The 20,742-nt window shown below is 34.9% G+C and overlaps 1 protein-coding gene across 3 annotated transcripts in view; it reads right to left on the bottom strand.

The window, feature by feature from the left end:
- LOC126776764 (brain tumor protein) overlaps positions 1–18,005 on the bottom strand; it is a 486,286-nt gene extending 468,281 nt beyond the window's left edge. For all 3 annotated transcript variants that reach the window (XM_050499512.1, XM_050499511.1, XM_050499515.1), the window contains exon 1: positions 17,620–18,005. The gene's annotated coding sequence lies outside the window, so the exon portion shown is untranslated. The remainder of the gene's footprint in view (positions 1–17,619) is intronic.
- Between the last annotated feature and the right edge of the window lie 2,737 nt (positions 18,006–20,742).

Raw genomic sequence — 20,742 nt, 5'->3', positions numbered from 1 at the left:
TATAGTGGTCACTAATAGTAGTTTACTGGCGGTAGAGCTTTGTGCAAGCTCGTCTGGGTAGGTACCACCCTCATCAGATATTCTACCGCAAAAAAGCAGTACTTGATATTGTTGTGTTCCGGTTTGAAGGGTGAGTGAGCCAGTGTAATTACAGGCACAAGAAACATGTCTAATTAATAAATAATGATTTAAAAAAACATAAATAATTCTGTAGTTTACCCATTTCTAAGTATAAAAACAATGCTTGACCTTAACCGCGTCACTTAGGTATCGTGCAAGTGAGATAGCTGCAAATGTGCAAAACATTAACATCAATCAATCTAATATCTTACCTTTAAAATGTGATACTATGGGCCTCATAAGAAGAAATCAAAGAGCAATGGAGAGGGCTATGCTCGGAGTTTCTCTGCGCGATCGAATCAGAAATGATGAAATCCGCACGCGAACCAAAGTAACCGACAAAGCCCGAATTGCTATATTGAAGTGGCAGTGGGCGGGGCACATCACCCGCAGAACTGATGACCGCTGGGGCAGAAAGGTTCTCGAGTGGCGACCACAAAACTGAGGACGCAGCGTGAGCAGGCCCCCTACAAGATGGACCGAGGACATTGACAAGACCGACCATCGTGGAAAACCTTTGGGAAGTCCCCTTTGTCCAGCACTGGACTTTTACCGGCTTAGATGATGATGATGACGAAATGTGATTACACATTATTTTATTTAAAATAAAACCATAATTAAAAAAAAAAAACTTCGCAAAGATCAATGAAGTTCAAAATAAATATAAGTCGTTACAATTCCTTCCACATTCACCTTGTAATTTCGGTCACGAACGACAATTAACTAGTAAGCCTTTTACGACCCCTAACCTTCTACCCCGAACATTTCTTGCTTTACAATTTATCTATCTCGTTAGTCCGTGGTTCCTGTCGTGTTGAAACGTAAATTATCACAAACTATAATTTTTAATTGTTACAAATCTTCAACAGGCGGACAGAATATTTAATCAGTAATTATTTATTTTAAAGTTTTGTTACTAGAAATTCAATTAATATTTCAGCTGTGATGCCGTATAATTTGTAAAATGTTATATTAAAAATGGACTATCACTTGTGGTTTTAAGATATACTGTCTATGAATTCTGAAGATATTTCAAATGATTTTAAGAAAATAGTACTTACATTGTTTTTATATTGTACTTCATAGTTTTTTTGCGTATTCTAGTACTTTTTGGTAAAATTAAACATACATGAACTTAAGAAGGAATTAGATCGAGTAACTATAATAAAATGTTTTGTTCCAAATGAAGTAGTTGCTGTTTTTGTTTATTGCCTTCGTTCGAAAATTAAAAAATCCAAGGGAGAAACAATTACATTATCACTCACACATGCAACATCATCATACACGTACACAATGTTTGCATGTGCTGATTAGTTGACGGGTTAGTTTCAAAATTATCTTGTAATGACAAATATTTGTTACAGACAAAGATATAAGTTGGAAAGAACTGGCCAAGATGAATAAGACAAGGTCTGGTTCTGAGTTTTTCAAATTAGTGTTAATCATCAACAAGTGAAAATGTGGATGAGTTCCGAAGCAGTGTTAAACATTCTCCAATCTTTTTTTTATATTATAGGTAGGCGGACGAGCAAATTGGCCACCTGGTGTTAAGTGGTCACCAACGCTCATAGACATTGGCATTATAAGAAATGTTAACCATCCCTTACATCGCCAATGCGCCACCAACCTTGGGAACTAAGATATTATGTTCCTTGTGCCTGTAATTACACTGACTCACTCACCCTTCAAACCGGAACACAACAATACCAAGTACTGCTGTTTAGCGGTAGAATATCTGATGAGTGGGTAGTACACACCTTTTTTTTATTTATTTTTTCGTGGGGAAATCCTCATGGATACCCTACATATCTGATGATACATGGAGGGTTATGTCGGACTCTTGCCGACTAAAACCACCACGGTTTCAGCGATCCACACTTGGCGAAGTTGCGGGTACGCTTGCGCATTCTTCCGCGCCTCCACCTGTGGCTGTTCTATTTGTCGAACCCTTCGATGTTAAATACCCCTGTTGGGATGTGCCAGTTATGCTCACATATTTTTCGACCTGGAGGACCCTATACTTTGAGCAATGAACTCCCCCTTTTCATTGCCCGGAGGTTCTCTTCATAGAGGTAAATAGTTGGCGTTGCGATGTTCTCCTTAGGCGCATCGGGTCTGCGAGTGCATCTTTCTCCCTTTCTCTATCCGCCGCCTCCTTTTGCTTCATGACACTATCGCAAACGGTTATCATCGCCTTCCAGGACTTTTCGCTCTCTAGCATGGACTTTACCACAGTTGGTAGCGATAAATCTTCTCCTACAGCTGCAATCAAGTGGCGTCTCGATTCCTCCCATGCAGGGCACACTTGTAAAGTATCTGTCGCTGTGTCCTCCTGCGCTTCGCAAGCATGGCAAATTGCGGTTGGTTCCCTTCCAGCGATTTTCCACAGATATCTCCCGAAACATCCGTGTCCTGAGAGAATCTGCACTAAATGGAAAGTCAGTGGAGAACGTTGCCTTTTGCACCATTTGGGCAGGACCGGTCGAACCGCCTCTATTGTATCGTGGCCTGCAGTGGGCTCCGCCAGTCTCTCTTTCCACTTTCGAATGAGTATCGAAAGTTTATCGGCCCTCCATTCCTTTTCCTCTACTGCGCTGTAAAGCCCATTACGTCTACGGCATTCAGACCGTCGGAAATACGTCTCGGCTAGAACTTCCGCCTCCAAATCCCAAGGTGGAGAACCAGCGAGAACACATGCTGCTTCAAAGGATATTGTTCGGTATCCTCTGGTGGTTCTCGTAGCCATGATTCGCTGTGGTCGCCTTATCAGTGCTTTGCTCTTGTTTTTAAGAGCGTTGACCCAAATAGAAGCCCCGTACAGTGCCATCGATTTGATCACCGCGGTATAGAGGCAACGGCATCCATCGTTAGGACCAGCGACATTTGGGAGCAGGCGTGCATTTGCTGTGGCCACACATTGTCGGAAGTGATCCAGGAATTGCCATCGACTATCAAGAACGAGGCCTAAATATCTAAGAGTCGATCCGACTTCAATGGCAACTCCTCCGACTGTAATACTAGCACCTTGCGGAGGCTTTCGTCGGAGACGATGGAAGCAGATCGCTCTGGATTTGTAGAGAGCTACCTCTAGTCCTAAATTTCGAATTATCTCTACCACCTGAGACACTCCGGCAGTAGCAAGAATAGCGGCCGTTCTAGTCGCCTCCTCGGGCTATCACGAGGGTATCGTCTGCATAGCAGACCAGGTTTACACCTTGTGTCAAGTCGCATCCCAAAACCCAATCATATCCAAGGTTCCATAGAAGTGGGCCAAGAACAGAACCCTGGGGGACACCACAAGATAGCTTCCGTCGACTCCATCCTCCTTGTCCTTTATACGACACTGTTCGCTATAATGTAGTATGTATATTTTTTGAATACACATATATAAAATACAGAAAAAATATTTTTAGAATTTAGTGATATGTATTTTTTTCATAATTAGTGTGTAAATATTAGCGGGTAAGTTTATGGCACTAACTACCCAGATTAGGTTCTTAAAATATCACTCAGAATAGATTGACAGGGAGAGATAGCTAATTAGCCGAAGTCCGTCTGTTGTACAACACATAATTATTAATTTTTGTTTTTTTTTTTTTATTGGAAATAAAATTATTGGAAAGCATTAAAACGTGAGACTTTTCCTAATTAACGGGATCCCATAAAATTGTGGCAGCCAATTAGAATCGACATTTAATTGAAATTTTATCTTTCTATAGCTTTTATCATGGTTCATAATTAAATATAATTATGAGGTAAATATGAGGGCTGTTACTTTAACCTTTTAACTTATATAATCATAAAGGTACAGTTATATAAAATACAAGATTTGTGTAAATTAGTAACAAAATATCGTTATACACGACCATAAACAGTTCAAACGAAACATTCTTTGATGTTAAATTATTATTCTTTCAATCTATACAATTGCTGAAGGAGTAAAAACAAATAAACCTTATACCATAATATTACCTGCGATTTGCTAATAGAATTTTTTTAAAGTCTTTAAGAAATTGATATTTAATATATATTTTATTTTTCCGAAATATCACAGTTTATTTAGATTTCAACTATAGTGAAATGTCAATTCACGGTCAATCAAGCTATGTGGTGATGTTTACCCCTCTTGCTTTAATTGGATTCCACTAAACATACGCATTTACAGCTCAAAGAAATTTATTGTTAAAAAAAAAGTAATATACGCATATCAAGTGAAAAGTTTTTATATGTATTTACCTGTAGTGGTAGGGCTTTGTGCTAGCCGATCTGGGTGAGTACCACACAAATGGGCTAGCTAGATGGGCTCACATCAGATCTTCTGCCGCTAAGCAGCAATGCTTAGTATTGTTGCGTTCCGGTTTGAAGGGTGAGTGAGCTAGTGTAACTACAGGTACAAGCCATAACATCTCAGTAGGTTAGTAGCGCATTGGTAATGTAAGGAATGGTTATTATTTCTAACCTCGACAGTGTCTATGAACGGTATAGAACCCTTACTATCAGGTGGCCCATTGTGCTAAAAAAATTATAAAAAAGGTATATATTTTTAGCTAATAACCTTATATTAATTATGATAATATTTCTTTAAATTTTATTTGACTCATATTTTAATTAAACAAAATTTACATCGATTTATGAAATGGAAAACTTAATGTATATATATTTACAAAGAGCTATTTTATTGGCATACATAAGACTGTTTAAATAATAATAAAAAAAGAATACGATACATTTTATTTACATGTTTATAATAACGAGAAAACATTTAGTACTTCTGTGTAAAAAGCTTTCCGAGTTTGACTAACATTCTGTATTTAAGTAGTTTAAAGTTAGTTGGAAAGGGTCAGCCGGTTAGTTTCATTTTTTTTTTTTAATCAAATAATTTGCAACTTTTTTTAATTCAAAGATGTTTTATATAATTCAAATATGGGAATATAAAGTTCCATTTATTGAAGAGCTATGTTTTGGAGGATAGACAAATGATCACACGATCTAATGGTAGGTATCTTGGCGGTAGAGATTTGTGCAAGCCCGTCTAGTTTAGTACCACTCATCATAATATATTTTACTACCAAAATAAAATACTTTGTATTTTTGGAATTCGGTTTGAAGGCTGAAAGCCACTGTCACTACAGGCACAAGTGACTTAACATATTAGTACCCAAGTATAAGTAACGCATTGGCTATGTTAGAGTGAATATTTCTCACAGTGTACTGTATATGGGTGGTGGTGACCAATTACCATCAGGTAGCCCATTTGCCAGTCTACCTGCTTTAATAAAATACTTCCTGCCTGCTCATTTTCACGATCATATACTCTATTGAAATATATTTCAATAGAGTTTGAAATATATTTCAATAGAGTTTCTATAAGAATATATAGAAACAGATATCGAAAACATTTTATTTTGTTTCAATTAAACAAGTAGCAACAAATAAACGCACAATAACGAGCAATTGTTTATATATTCCATATTTGCGTTATTACTTAATTTCTGTCTTTCGTCTTTTTCCAATTGCGTTGTAAATAATCTTGAAGCGTGCAGCTCAGAGGTAAAGGTTCGCTATGAATATTTAATGCTTTCGCTAAAACGATAAGATGGTAGTCAACCGAAGCCTTCATTTTGTATTGAAACATGCCTTATACTTGCAAATAAAGCAATTGACATAACAAAAAATTCCAAAAAGTTTTTAGTCAAATATATTTTTCTATATAACTAACTACTTTCTTACCGATTCATTTCGGTAGAATATACATTCCAAAGCCACCTTGATATTAAATATAATCCTGTGAAGTGATGATTCAAAAGGGCTCATAAAAACTTACAATATAATTGAATAAAGTATTTTGATTTTGTCCGTTTCTTTTCACGAATAGGCGGATAAAAATCTGCCACTTGTATCAATTACGCCGCATCTTAGCAGCGTAGTGAAATGAACTTCTAACCTTCTTCTCAAAAAGGAGAGCCTTAGTCAACAGTGGGACACCCACAGACTGTTACTTTACATAAGTTTCTTAACTATCATTAACATAAAAGGAACTCACAATAACAGACTTGTACCGATCTCCATCCGAAACCATAGTTTGTCGTAATTCCAACAAACAATGGTTGTGCAACCAAAGGTAAAGCAAGTGAGGGGTTCCGGAGCTAAGTTGGTCATTCGACGGATGGGAGCAAGGCTGTCAAACGATTACTATGCAATTCATGCCGTGCTATTTACAAACTTAACACGTTTGTCCTAAAACATCGTAGAAATCGTGTTAAAAATCTTTTTCTATAACATAAGTGGACGAGAACGGCTAGTAGTATCCGATGCCAATAGACATTGAGCTGTAAGAAACTTTACCATTTCTTTGCATCACTAATGCATCACTAACCTTGGGAAGATAATATGTTATGTCCCTTATGCCTGTGACACAGAATCAATGAACCTTCAAACAAGAACACAACAATACTAAGTAGTATGTAGCGGTAGAATATGTAATATATGGTATCTACTCAGACCACCCTATACCAAATGAAGATATGTTAGCAATCAGTTTGACTTTAATAAAAAATGCTAAAAATAAATTATTTTTTTATAATAAGTGGTTGAGTCGAACGTTATTTCTCAAATTAGTAACAATAACAATAACAACGGCAGTGCTATACCCACTTCATTATTCACCCGTGAAATGTTGACAACCGACTTAATGGTGATATACTATTTTGATACGTGTATTATTGTATAATGTTATAATTATTATGGTCAATGTCGCATGTCACTTTCTGACGTTTCACGACCGTTTATTGCGATGAGTTTCGAGTTTGTTCTTACATAATAGTCCTACAGAATTGTTATCTTTGCATAAATTAAATAAATCCCAGAACCGAAGGTACTAAAAAATATACGCATAGTAATTTTCTACTTAAATTAAATGGAATGTTTTCGATCACTAAATGCAGATTTTTCATTAAATTGCAAATTGAATGTAAATAAACTGATGTTTTATGCAATCATAGCAGAAAAGGACACAACGTTTATATGCCAGAGTTTTATGTATAATTGAGTGAAAGCAAAGAAGCAATTGCATCACACGAGAGTATGTACTACGCAGACCTCTTAGCTTACTAATGTTGACGCTAGGGATGTTTTAGGGAGTTTCCCTAAAAAGTTACATAAACCAATATGAACCTTAAAGTTTAATACACCACGCTATTCCACTGCGGGTTGCTGGGTATACACGTGCCAGACATAAGTAACGATTATAAATACAAATTAACTATATTAAAATTCAAAAACTGCTTTTCAAGTATTGAAGCCGCAATCTAAAACAATGCACTTCACCTCAACTGACTATACACTACTAAGTAATGACTAACAGTCATAGATTATGACTGTTAGTCATTACTTTGTAGTTATCCTGTAAATACACCAATATAGATTAATATAATAAATAAATTTGCTAATTTTCATTGCTAAAGTTCGAGATGGCTCAGAGGTTATAAAGCGTGAATCTTAATAAATAATCTTGGATTCAAGCCCGGACAAGTACCACTGAATTTTCATACACTTAATTTATGTTTATAATTCATCTCGCGCTTGACGGTAAAGGAAAAGAGTATGGAGGAAACCTGCATGTGCATGTTTCACTGAAATTCTGCCACATGTGTATTCCGTTAACCCGAGCAGTTGGAGCAGCGTGGTGGAATAAACTCCAAACCTTCTCCTCAAAAAAGGAGAGGAGGCCTTAGCCCAGTAGTAGGTCATTCAGAGGCTCTAATAACTAATTTTCGTATCACATTCAATGCACCCCTTTCGTTGGTCAGTAGCTTAATTGTTCATTTTCCGAACAGTTCTCGCGTTTAGTTATCAAAGCGAGTTTCACGTCACATAGACCACAAAACGCCTGGTTCACAGTTTGTAGTCAATTAATGATGATTCATGTACAAATAAAACAATGACATAATTTATTTACTAACTGTTATTTAATACGTGATACAAACAAGGATTCTAAATCATATTCAACCTCGTAACTATAAAGTAAGTTATGCATGAACATTTTGTAATTTTTAAATAAAATATTTTGTCATGAAACATTTTTTATGTAAGATGGGAGAAGCGAGCAGAAGGCACACCTGATGGAAAGTGACTACCGCCGCCCATGGACACCTGCAACACCCGAGGGCTCGCAGGTGCGTTGCCGGCCTTTTATACTGTAATTGAAATAGATCTTGAGTCAAATTAAGTAACTACGACTTTTTAAACAGTCAATGTTTTTATTTAATTTAAATATTAAAAATATATTTATAAAATAAATAATAAAATTCTCAATGGAGTCTAACTGTGCAGAATATATACTCTGATGGGTCTGCATCGTCAATCTAAAGAGATGTTAGGCGCAAAACCAAAGACTTCGTCCTTTCTGGACTTAAGAATTTAACGGTAATTTCCAAACTCCAGAAAAAAGAGATTGAAATGAAATTTTACTGGTGGTAGAGCTTTGTGCAGGCTCGTATAGGTAGGTACCACCCACTCATCAGATATTCTACCGCAAAGCAGCAGTACTTGGTATTGTTGTGTTCTGGTTTGAAGGGTGAGTGAGCCAGCGTAACTACAGGCACAAGGGACATAACATCTTAATTCCCAAGGTTGGTGGTGCATTGGTTATGTAAGTGATGGTTAACATTTCTTACAATGCCAATGTCTATGGGCGTTGGTAACCACTTACCATCAGGTGGCCCATATGCTCGTCCGCCTTCCTATTCTGTAAAAAAATGAGAATTACTCGATAGAGAAATCCAAGAAGTTACTTTTACCCGAGCTCAAGCACTCGGGATCTCGCATTGACTATGACATATGCCTGGCAATCCTAAGATCGCTAAACATCGATTCTACTGTCATTGAATGGTTCCGCTCTTATCTGTTTAACCGACAGCAATGCATAGTGGCTAATAATAAATATTCATCCTATCTAGATATTCCTTCCAGTGTCCCGCAGGGTGGTGTGCTCTCTCCTCTTCTCTTTTCTATATTCATTAATACTCTCTCTTCACTTATTTCCTCCTCTTATCATCTATATGCTGATGATCTACAAATTTACGTTACCGCTCCTTTAGACATCTGCCTCATCGATACTGTCAACCTTGAATCATGATTTGGCAAAGATATCTGAATGGTGTAAATCTTACGGTCTCAAAGTGAACCCGAGCAAGTCGCAAGTGGCTATATTTGGCAGTCATAAGCTTCTGACGAGGGTCCAAGATAAACATCTACCTCCAATCTTATTTGAGGGCCAAATATTACACATGCAAGAGACTGTTAGAAATCTTGGACTACTTCTTGATGCTTCCTTTTCCTGGGTTCCTCAAATTGCTGAAATGAGTCGTAAGATTTTCGCTATCATTGGTTTTTTAAGGCGATGGAAAAACCTATTGCCTATCAAGGCAAAGATCAGCTTAGCTAATACGTTCCTCTTACCAATAACCAATAACTGAAGACCTCCTAAATAAATTAGAACGGCTGCAAAATATAGCCATAAGATTTATTTTTGGTCTGCGAAACTTTGATCATGTCTCTGAGTATCGGTCTCAGTTAAAGTGGTTGCCAATCAGACTACGAAGAAATTTACACGCCTTATCTCTTCTCTACTCTATTCTTTATATTGATCACACACCATCTTACCTTAAAGAACGCTTTAAATTACTTGGTTGCGACAGCGCACACAACCTGCGTTCTTCGGATGAATAAACTAGTTACCCCCTGCAGCCGGACACAAACCTACAGTAACTCTTTTACTGCAAAAACCATCAAACTTTGGAATGCACTACCTACAGATATTCGGCAGTCGAATTCATTGAGTATTTTTAAATACCGTTTGAAAAGCTATTGTTTGTCCATTTCCAAGTAAGGTATGTATGTATGTATGTATGTATGTATGTATGTATGAAATAGTATCTAGTTTATAATTTATCTATATATAATTGTATACTCTATAATTATATATATATATATATATATATATATATATATATATATTTGTATCCATGTATATGTGTATGTATGTATGTATTATTATATGTGGTTAGTGGGATGTAGATATGTGTAGTTTATTAAATATTTAGTATTTCCTTTTTATATGTAATGTATGTGTGCACTTATCTGTTTCTTTCACCAAAGGTTGTCTGTTAGAGATCGCTATAAGCGATAAGACCTTTGCGCACCATTTTTTATTTTCTTTTTCTTTGATTGTTTCCTACTTCTTTCATTTTATGTATATATTGTGCAAAAAGTGTTAAATAAATAAATAAATAAATATATATATATATATATATATATATATATATATATATATATATATATCTAATATAATCGCCCAATAAATAAATATATATATATATATATATATATATATATATATATATATATATATATATATAGATATATATATAATATAATCGCCCACGGCCTCGCCCACGTGTTAGGGGGAGAAGGGTGGGTATAAGGTGAAAAAGTAACCAATGTTAGTCATTAGGGCTCATACCAAATTTTATCAAAATCGGTTCAGTGGTTTAGCCTGGACAGCGTTACTAATAGACAGAATTACTTTCTCATTTATAATATTAGTATAAATTTCTTTTTAATGGTATTTCTCGAATTTATTTGACATATAATTTGATCAATTTCTTAAAAAATACCCACATACATACGTGTTTCTAAGACAAAATCGATTGTGTTCTATAAATTTTAAAGCATTACTCGCCCTAGTTGTGCTGCAGTTAAGTAAAAAAAAACTAGACTGGTTAAAGGGAAAAAATCTAGCCAATTTGCTTCTGAATTAGAATTCGCGCCGACCAAGTAGCTGGCGGATCGCCATTTCAACTTCAGACCAACTTCCGAGATAATTAAAAAAAATCGACATCAAAGAGCATTTCTTTTGACTCAACCACGTCGAAAGGGGTAATGATTTCATACAAACAGTAGTGCATGATACTATATTTATATTGTTTTATTTTTATAGTATAGGTAGGTTGACGAGCGAATGATAAGTGGTCACCAACGCCCATAGACAGTGGTATTGTAAGAAATATTAACGATCGCTTACATCGCCAATGCGCCACCAACCTTGGGAACTAAAATGTTATGTCCCTATTGCCTGCAATTGCACTGACTCACTCACTGTTTTGCGCTAGAATATCTGATGAGCGGGTGGTACCCACCCAGACGAGCTTGCACAATGCCCTACCACCAGTAAAGCGTAACAAACAAACAAATATATAAGCTCACTTTTAACATATAAGTAAGGATAGATTTTATCTCGAAAACTTCAATTGTTTTTAGATCGAAACCATATCATACAAAATCAAAATCACAATTGTTATCAAGTAAATATTTCGACTCAGACTCGACTACGAGTTAACACACTTAGTAATGACGTAATGTACTAAATTATTCAATAGTCATCCCATTAGCTTAGTTTCCGTTCCGTGACATCCTTAGGGAGAAGGATTAATGCTGTATGCTTGATAGTCTAGTACGACGTTCATGTGATCCTGGTACACTTTGAACTAAGTTCAAGTAAGGCTTTGAAGTCATCGTACTTTGAAATTTAAGACTACGTTATTGTTTGTATTTTATCAATTCAACTTAAGACTGTTTACTTGGTGGTAGAGGTTTGTGTAAGCTCGTCTGGGTACTTAGGGAACTGTAGTAGGTAGGTAGTATTGTTGTGTTCCGGTTTGAAGGGTGAGTGAGTTAGTGTAACTACAGGGACGAGGGATATAATATCGTAGTTCCCAAGGTTGGTGGCGCAGTGGCGATGTAAGCGATGGTTAACATTTCTTACAATGGCAATGTCTATGGGCGTTTGTGACCACTTACCATCATCACCAACTTATCCTATAAAAAAAATAAAAAAATAAAAAACGCTTCCACGTTTTGACTACTCGTTTTGTCATCATGAAATTTTTCATACACGATGTCATATTTAGAGTAAATCACATTGCCCATGTGAGGGGTCACACAAGCCGTGAATGTAATGTTGTATGATATCATCTAGAGCTTACTTAATAATGTATAAAACGAAACCGAAGCATAAAAAAGAAGATGAACTATAAGCTCAATTTAATCACGTCAAAACTCAATAGTGCTTGCCCGGGTTTGAACCCACTATCAGCGGTTGAATCACACATATTCTATCTTAGCCATCTGAATATCATAATAAGTCTTCTCTTATCCCATTTATTTGGGTTCAATGTAGTTTTTTCTTCCATTCAGCTCTTTCTTTTAAAACAGTAAACTTACTTATTAAAAAATTCAAGCAAAAAATTATCACCAAAATTAAAAACTGTATGACAAATGAACATATCATACATAATATCATATCTCTACATATTATAATACAATGTCCCTCCGCCGCGTCACTTTGTCTGTCTGAACGAAGTAAATTCAAAAACTACCAAACAGATTCTCAAATAGTTGTCACCAATGGAGTGATTTATGAGAAGCGATAAGATGTATAATTCATCAAATATTTTGTATAAATTGGCTAAAATATAACGATGACTGTTAACGATGTCGGTATAAACTCCACCGACTGGGAGCTTTATAAACCGATATAGTTTTAAATATATATTACGATATAAAAAGCCGAGATGGCCCAGTGGTAAGAATGCGTGAATCTTAACCGATGATCGTGGGTTCACACCCGGGCAAGCACCACTGAATTTTCATGTGCTTAGTTTGTGATTATAATACATCTCGTGCTTTACGGTGAAGAAAAACATCGTGAGGAAACCTGCATGTGTCTCATTTCACTGAAATTGTGCCACATGTGTATTCCACCAACCCGCATTGGAGCAGCGAAATAAGCTCCAAACCTTCTCCTCAAAAAGAGGAGAGGAGGCTTTAGCCCAGCAGTGGGACATTCACACGCTGTTACGGTATATTACAAAAGATTTTTTTAAGTAGGTTTATTCTTCCCGTGAAAAGCCGGGACGTGTAGTTAATTATACTATATTTTAATATTAAATGTTAACCCAATACGATGCAATGTCGCAATAGTTTAATATAAATACAATAATCACTGATTATGATAATTTTAAACACTATTAACCTAATTAAATAACTAATCACATATTGATAGGTACAGTTATGTTATAATGTAATTGATTTACTACAGGTAATTTCAACGAATCCCCCATGGAACCCCCACAGAGAATTCGTTGTTTCGACGAACAGAAGCAAATTTGACAGCGAATTAATTGATTCATTTAAACTAATTCAATTTGTTCTATTGCAGCAAATGATATAATTAATATTTCATACGATATAAAGTATATAATAAAAAGTATATATCGATGTGTTGTATATTATATATATATATATATATATATATATATATATATATATATATATAAAATAATAGTCACCGACGCATGTCAAGTTGTGCGGGGTAAAAGAAGCATTAAATATTATAGTATAGCCGCGATAGCTTTGTTACTTTAGTGGCTAACTTATAAAGCCACAAGAATCCTCCTGAACTCAAACCCCGAGTCGGGTCCATAAGTCAGTAGGTGTTACTATCAAGCAATTCTCAGTAGCAGCCAGAGTCTGGAAGTTGGTCGTGTCTAAAAAGCACTGCCGTTTTTATCCTACGCCTGAACTGTTTCATGTCGTGTCGGATTTGCCGTCCTATCGCATTATGAGACTGAGGGAAAATAGAGTGCACTTATACTTGCACATTATCTGTCTGTACTAATACATCCTACCATACATACATACTACATTATAACCCATAATGAAAATTAAACTTAAAAATATTACTCGATTTTAATCGTCACATTGATCGATTTTCACCAAAATGTACTGTTACAGAGGTAATTATATGATCATAAAATTTATAATTGATATAATGTATCCTAATAACACTATTAATTATTAATAACACTATTACGCGAATATATAACGTAAGTGTTATAATACTCCCACAGGATTACTATCATAAAACAAAGATAAAATGAATATTAAATTACGAAGTCTTGTTTAAAGGTTTACATATCGATGTAGGCTTTCTAAACAAAAAACAGCTTACTGTGTTAAAGGTAAATGCATTATAATTATCCGGCTTCAAAGGTCTAACGTTGAACAACGTTAATCTATCTCCCTAAGGTCTTGTCGGAGCGTGAACAAAGGCAAATGGGATGACAGTTGAATAAGTAACGCTATGACTTCATTATTATTACCATTGCTTTGGGTCACGAGCTAAGTAACAGCCTGTTAATGTCTCACAGCTGGGCATAGGTATTCTAGCTCGAGAAAAAAGTCTAAAGCTTATTCCACCATGCTGCTCTAATGCGGGTTGGTGATACATATATGGCAGAATTTCCTCCGATTTTTTTTCAAGCAAATAAACTCAGTGATGATGTCTGGGTTTGAACCAGCAATCTTCGATTAAGATTCCGGTGTTCTAGACAATGGGCCTTATCAACTTCCATAACAGACAAAAACAGTTCAATCAAAGGACAAACGCCTTAGGTACTTTTAGAAGGAAGACAAGATATTGGTTCCCAGCGTTGGTGGCGCATTGGTGTTGTGAGTAAATGTTAATATTTAATAAAGCGCCAATGTCTACGGTGAATCCACCTACCGACTTTATTAAAAATATATGTATTAAAAATATATGTATTAAAAATATTACACATTTTTCTGAGTGCGAGCAAACAAAAACTGTTGCATGGATATTGAAAAACTTTATTCTTTAAAATCAACTGGATGCAAGTAATTGTCTGAAAACTTTATCTCGATGAATTCTAGGTAAACATTTATTCTGGAAACTAATAATTTTCCATTCAATGTCGATACAACATCTTCCATATTTTATTATCCGTAACGTTATGGCTTAATTTATTGGTTTAAATCACTAATCAAGCATTTTAATCATAACTGTATTAGTTTGAGCTATTATCGTTCCCTTATAGCTGTACTGAAGTAAAGTAACAGCCTGTAAATGTCCCACTGCTGGGCTAAGGCCTCCTCTCCCTATTTGAGGAAAAGGTTTGGAGCTTATTCCACCACGCTGCTCCAATGCGGGTTGGTGGAATACACATGTGGCAGAATTTCGATGAAATTAGACACATGCAGGTTTCCTCACGATGTTTTCCTTCACCGAAAAGCACGAGATGAATTATAAACAGAAATTAAGCACATGAAAATTCAGAGGTGCTTGCCCGGGCTGTACTGAAGCTGGACTCATAATTCAAAATTCGATTATGAATTAATATAACGTTGAACCCTTAATAACGTCTAATAACTTGTTCATAGTGTTCCGTTTTAGTACACCCAAATATAAGTTTGTTTTTTTTCTAGACTATTTAATTTTTTTTTTATAGTATAGGTAGACGGATGATATGGGCCACCTGATGGTAAGTGGTCACGAACGCCCATAGACATTGGCATTATAAGAAATGTTAACCATCGCTTACATCGCCAATGTGCCACCAACCTTGGGAACTAAGATGATATATCCCTTGTGACGGTAATTATACTGGCTCACTCACCCTTCAAACCGGAACACAACAATACCAAGTACTGCTGTTTTGCGGTAGAATATCTGATAAGTGGGTGGTACTTACCTAGACGAAGCTCTACCACCAGTAACTCTTTATATTTAACAGTAAATCGACTAAAATCATTTGTAATGCTTTAAGAGCAACGAGACTTGCGGCTTCATAATTTGGTTAATGTGTCAAGGTACCCGATAAAAATTCGCGAGAAATTAAGTCTGGCGTGTTATACATTTATGTCTTGTCTTGTCGGAAATAAAGACAAGTTTTTTAATTAGTATACAATATATTACATTTAGTAGGTACAAAGTACTTTTGAAGTTATCCAATACTTATTTCTCTTTAAGGAAAATCTTATATTTTTTTGGAAAAAGCTTTCTAAATAAATTACAGAAGAACAATTTACTTGTACCTCAGAGAAAAACATCAATGATATCAAAAGAGATATAGTTTCTGATCTATAAGTTAATAAGATAACCCTAATTCTTGGCTCATCATCACCATCATCATTTTCTAAGCAGAAGTGTCACCATGGCTGTGTTATGTACTAGGTCTTTGCATTAGAGTATCAGTTTTTTAATAGTAAAATTAAAATGTCGCTTTTCATAAAGAGAACGTCTTACTATAAAGAATGTTTTATTCATCATTGTTATTTTGACCTCATTGATCCGTTAAATTGGACCAACTAAGCCATATCTAATACAATCGCATTGGAGCACTAAAATTGCAATCCTAGAACCATGATTATGGTGATGCCAAAAAAATGCCCATCAAACTACCAAACTCCAAATAAAAGAAAGATACACGAAAGGAACGGACAACAGGTCTGTGGGAACTACAAGACAAATAAAAAAATTATTATAACATTTTACAGAACTCCAATTAACATTTAAGACCGAAATAATGTCAAATGATATTATTTGGTGTCGTCGAATCTTTATAATTTTTTATTATTTAGCTACGTCACAAAAATATTTCCTTGATATTTAGTAATGATGATATTTATAAAATTAATGTTGAAATAATAATAATATTTGTTATTATAATTCATCTCGTGCTTGACGGTGAAGTAAAACATCTTGATGAAACCTGCATGTGTCGAATTTCACTGAAATTCTGCCACGTGTATTCCACCAACCCGCATTTGAGCAGCGTGGTGGAATAAGCTCCAAACCTTCTCCTCAAAAGGGGAGAGGAGGCCTTAGCCCAGCAGTGGGACATTCACAGGCTGTTACTGTTACTGTAATGTATATGACCGTAACAAAATGTAATGGTCATTTTTATTGTTTTATTGTTGTAATATTACTATTAAACAAATTATAAACATAATACAATCATTTTTATTGTTGTTAATTGGATTATTGTAGTTTTTATTACACTAACCTTTAACTTATAATTTAATGAGTTATCTGCAATCGCTAATTATTACCGTATAAACTAACTTACATATTTATATAAAATAATAATATATACATTTAATTTATATTGTATTAACGTGTTTTAGAAACATGGTTATTTAAAATATAACAATGCAATTAAAATTATAAAAATGATTCTTTATATCCATATGGCAAACCGTTTCAACTAGTCCATAATCAACGAGTTGCAAAATTTTTTGCAACCTTTCCACATAGACATGATTCGAGCCAAAATATTAAATAAATTTAACATATTAAAAACACATATTTAATAATTTATACAATGCGATGCTTACATATTTTTTATATTTTTTAACGTGGGTACATAAATATCTACAATTAACTAGATATTACGTCATTTCTACAACTAATGGAAGTACCAGCTGTTTATCGACATCTGCGGAAGTTAGCTCACTTATCGCTGTATTTTTCCTGTTTAACAATAATAAACAATGGCTTATCGGTGCCTACTATAACAATAAAAGCTGGTATAATAGATAGACCTGTGTTCATATGCAGTTTTATGGTGGTTAGCTTACCTTAAATCAGTCGAGTCGAGAACGCGATCGATAAAACACGTGTCAACACAGAATGATCAACAAAATATAACAATAAAACACGAACGCTGTCCTTTATTGTGAGTCCTGTAAATGTTACCGAACAAAGGATTGCACTGTTATTGCCTATTCACACGAATTACAGCGAACCGGCGTTTTCCCGGCGAAAATAAAAACAAAAACAAAGTTAAATGGAAAATAAAAATATATAACGGAGGATGTTTGCGCTTTAAGCGGCTTTATTCGGTGTCGTTATACGTTTTTGTTGTGTTATAAACGAAATGATTTCGTAATATTTGTATTTTTGCAGCGTATTTTACAGTTCTTGTTACTGTTTACAAGCGAGTCCGCATCGAATACACGCCTCGGTGGCGCGGCCAATACTGAACGCGTTGTGAGCGAAAAAACTAACCGCTTGCCATCAACGTCTAGCGCTTGAAGCGGGAAACGCAAATGGAAAACTATACCCGTCCCTTTTCCTCACACTGCAATGGAAAGAGCGAGGAACAATTTTCTTCTTGCATGCTGAATCTCTTTGAATTGTACTACTAGATATGACTGTCTTATGTCTATATTACGAGTTAACTCATTAAAATCTTAATTTACATTAGTCTATTTCGTATCTGTACCAAAATGTATAAATTTTGGTATAGATACTTATCATATATGTGTGTCATATACACACATATATGTAGTATCCAAGGAATACAACGTAGATGTGATTCCATTTGTCCTATGAAATATCGAAGTAAAAAAATAAAACTATTGATAATGAGTCACAAAAATTCTTAAGTACATTCTATGAGATTAAAAATATTTAATTTGCATATCGAATTTTCGATAACATAAAGCAATTTAAAGATCTGATATCGTTGGTTTTACTATTCAACTAATCAACTTACATATATTATTATTAATTAAGTCTAATATATACTCAGCTACCACAATAGAACTCAAATGTTAGAGTCTTACACTTGAATAACTCTTGATGATGACGATATTAACATTAGTCTAAAACTTTCATATTTTAAAATAAAAACTTAGCTAAAGAACCAGAAAAGGAAAAGGAGAAGAAGGCTTAGAGAGGTAACAACATCCTGGGGAATATGTTATATGGGGGGCCACGGGAAAATCTTTTGGGCTTTTGTATAGTTTTATTTTATCACATATTCATCTTTCAAAAAGCAGTACTTAGTATTGTTGTGTTCCGGTTTGAAAGGTATAATCTTTAGACATAACATCTTAGTTCCCAGGGTTGGTGAAGCATTGGCTAGATAAGGGATGGTAAAAATTTCATAAAATATCAATGCATATAGGCAGTGGTGACCAGTTACAATCATTAGCCCATTTGCTCATCCGCCTTCTTATATAAAATAAATACATAACATTTCAAATGGAAAAAAAATATCTCAAAGCAGGTGTAGCTCAAACCGTTCTTTGGTTAACATATTTAATTTAAACATAACCTAGGCGGCTCGATAGAAACTCTACTTACTTTTTCGTATATTATCTCATATATATAAAATCTTCAAACTTTTATTCAATACATAAGGCTAAGCCGTTTATTTATTAAACAAGCGTATAAATTATTGGGGTAACCATAATTATTAAATTTTTATAACAGTTAATCGATAACATTTTTCTAAAAACTGAACCACATTCATAGAAAACAAATTATGAGTAAAATTTTTTTAATTTTAAAATTAGAATAATAAAAGTTTAATTAAATAGTAATAAAAAATATATTTGACAGTGAAACTATGTTGTCTATTATTCTTTTAGCTAACTAAAGCAATCGAAGTGATATAAAATAAAATAAAATAATTATGTTCTCCTGTCAGCACAGATGTGTGTGTGTGTGTGTGTGTGACACACACATATATTTTCAATGAAGCAAGCCTAAATGTTGCTGACCAAGCTAAGTACAACCTGTGAAAACTGACAATACTGGCAGACAGACAAAAATAAAAAAAAATGCATATTCCTTTACTATAATGTTCAGATAGATAGATAGATATAGATAGAGATGGTATATTATCGTCAGGCGTGCGTACGCATAACGCATGCCGCCTCCATCATTTTGACAACATCCTAAGTCGTTGCGTTCTCACAAGAAATACCCTAAGGAAATTTGTCTCACTGAGCTCTCACCTAGGCGGGGAGCCACGACTGTCTCAGATTTTCCCCCTCAACCAGTGACGCTGTTAAGGCCAGTAGAGGCAGTAACGTAAGTCATATAAAGGCTTATGCAAGCCTGACTGTGTAGGTGTTACCTACACAGTGACTTTAAACTCAACATCAAAAGATTGTATTGCGTGTTCTGATTTAAAGTGAACATTTTTAGTTGCGTTGTTACGTCACAATATATTCTTTCAAAAGACAAATAAATACAATTCGGGATAAAACGTGTTTTCATAGCAGTACTAAACAAGTCCCAAGAAATGAAAAATTATGGTAACTCCACAAATAATATGTTACTTACATAAACTTTTCGACTTCACTTGGAATATTAAATTAATATACATATTTTCCAGGATTTCCATTATTTTACAAAGTTCTGAACCTTACATTATATAATGCCTTTGAGCTAAGGTTGTTTAATAATAATTTAATTATTTCAAGCTAAACGGTAACTACGAGTATGATATATACATATAAATATTATTTATAGATTGCATAAAAGTTAAACGGATTATTTTCTTTTATTTGATAATTAGATTCTTAACTTTTTTTTTTATATATAAGCTAGCGCTTGACTATTATCACACCTGATGGAAAGTAATGATACAGTCTAAGATGGAGCGCGCTTGCCTAGAAGATGCCTATTCACTCTAGACTTGACGGTACCCATATTGGTGGTGGTGGTGGTGGGAAAATCGGAGGTCGGGAGGGTATTCCAGATCTTAGCGGTGCGTATCAGAAACGAGGAAGCAAATTGTTCCGTAGCTGTCTTAGATATGTCAACTACGGGTATGGGTGCAGATCTTTTCTGTGGTAAAAAGGTGACCGAGGAACCAACTTAAATAGTTCCTGGGCACACACTCCGAAATATATTCTGTAGAAAATCGACAGACAGGCAACCTCACGACGGTGTTTCAAGGTCTG

This window comes from Nymphalis io, chromosome 21, assembly GCF_905147045.1.
Source record: "Nymphalis io chromosome 21, ilAglIoxx1.1, whole genome shotgun sequence".
In the NCBI taxonomy this organism is placed as follows: domain Eukaryota; kingdom Metazoa; phylum Arthropoda; class Insecta; order Lepidoptera; family Nymphalidae; genus Nymphalis; species Nymphalis io.
Note: the sequence above shows the minus strand (reverse complement) of the source record. Positions and strands in the feature narration are given on the sequence as shown.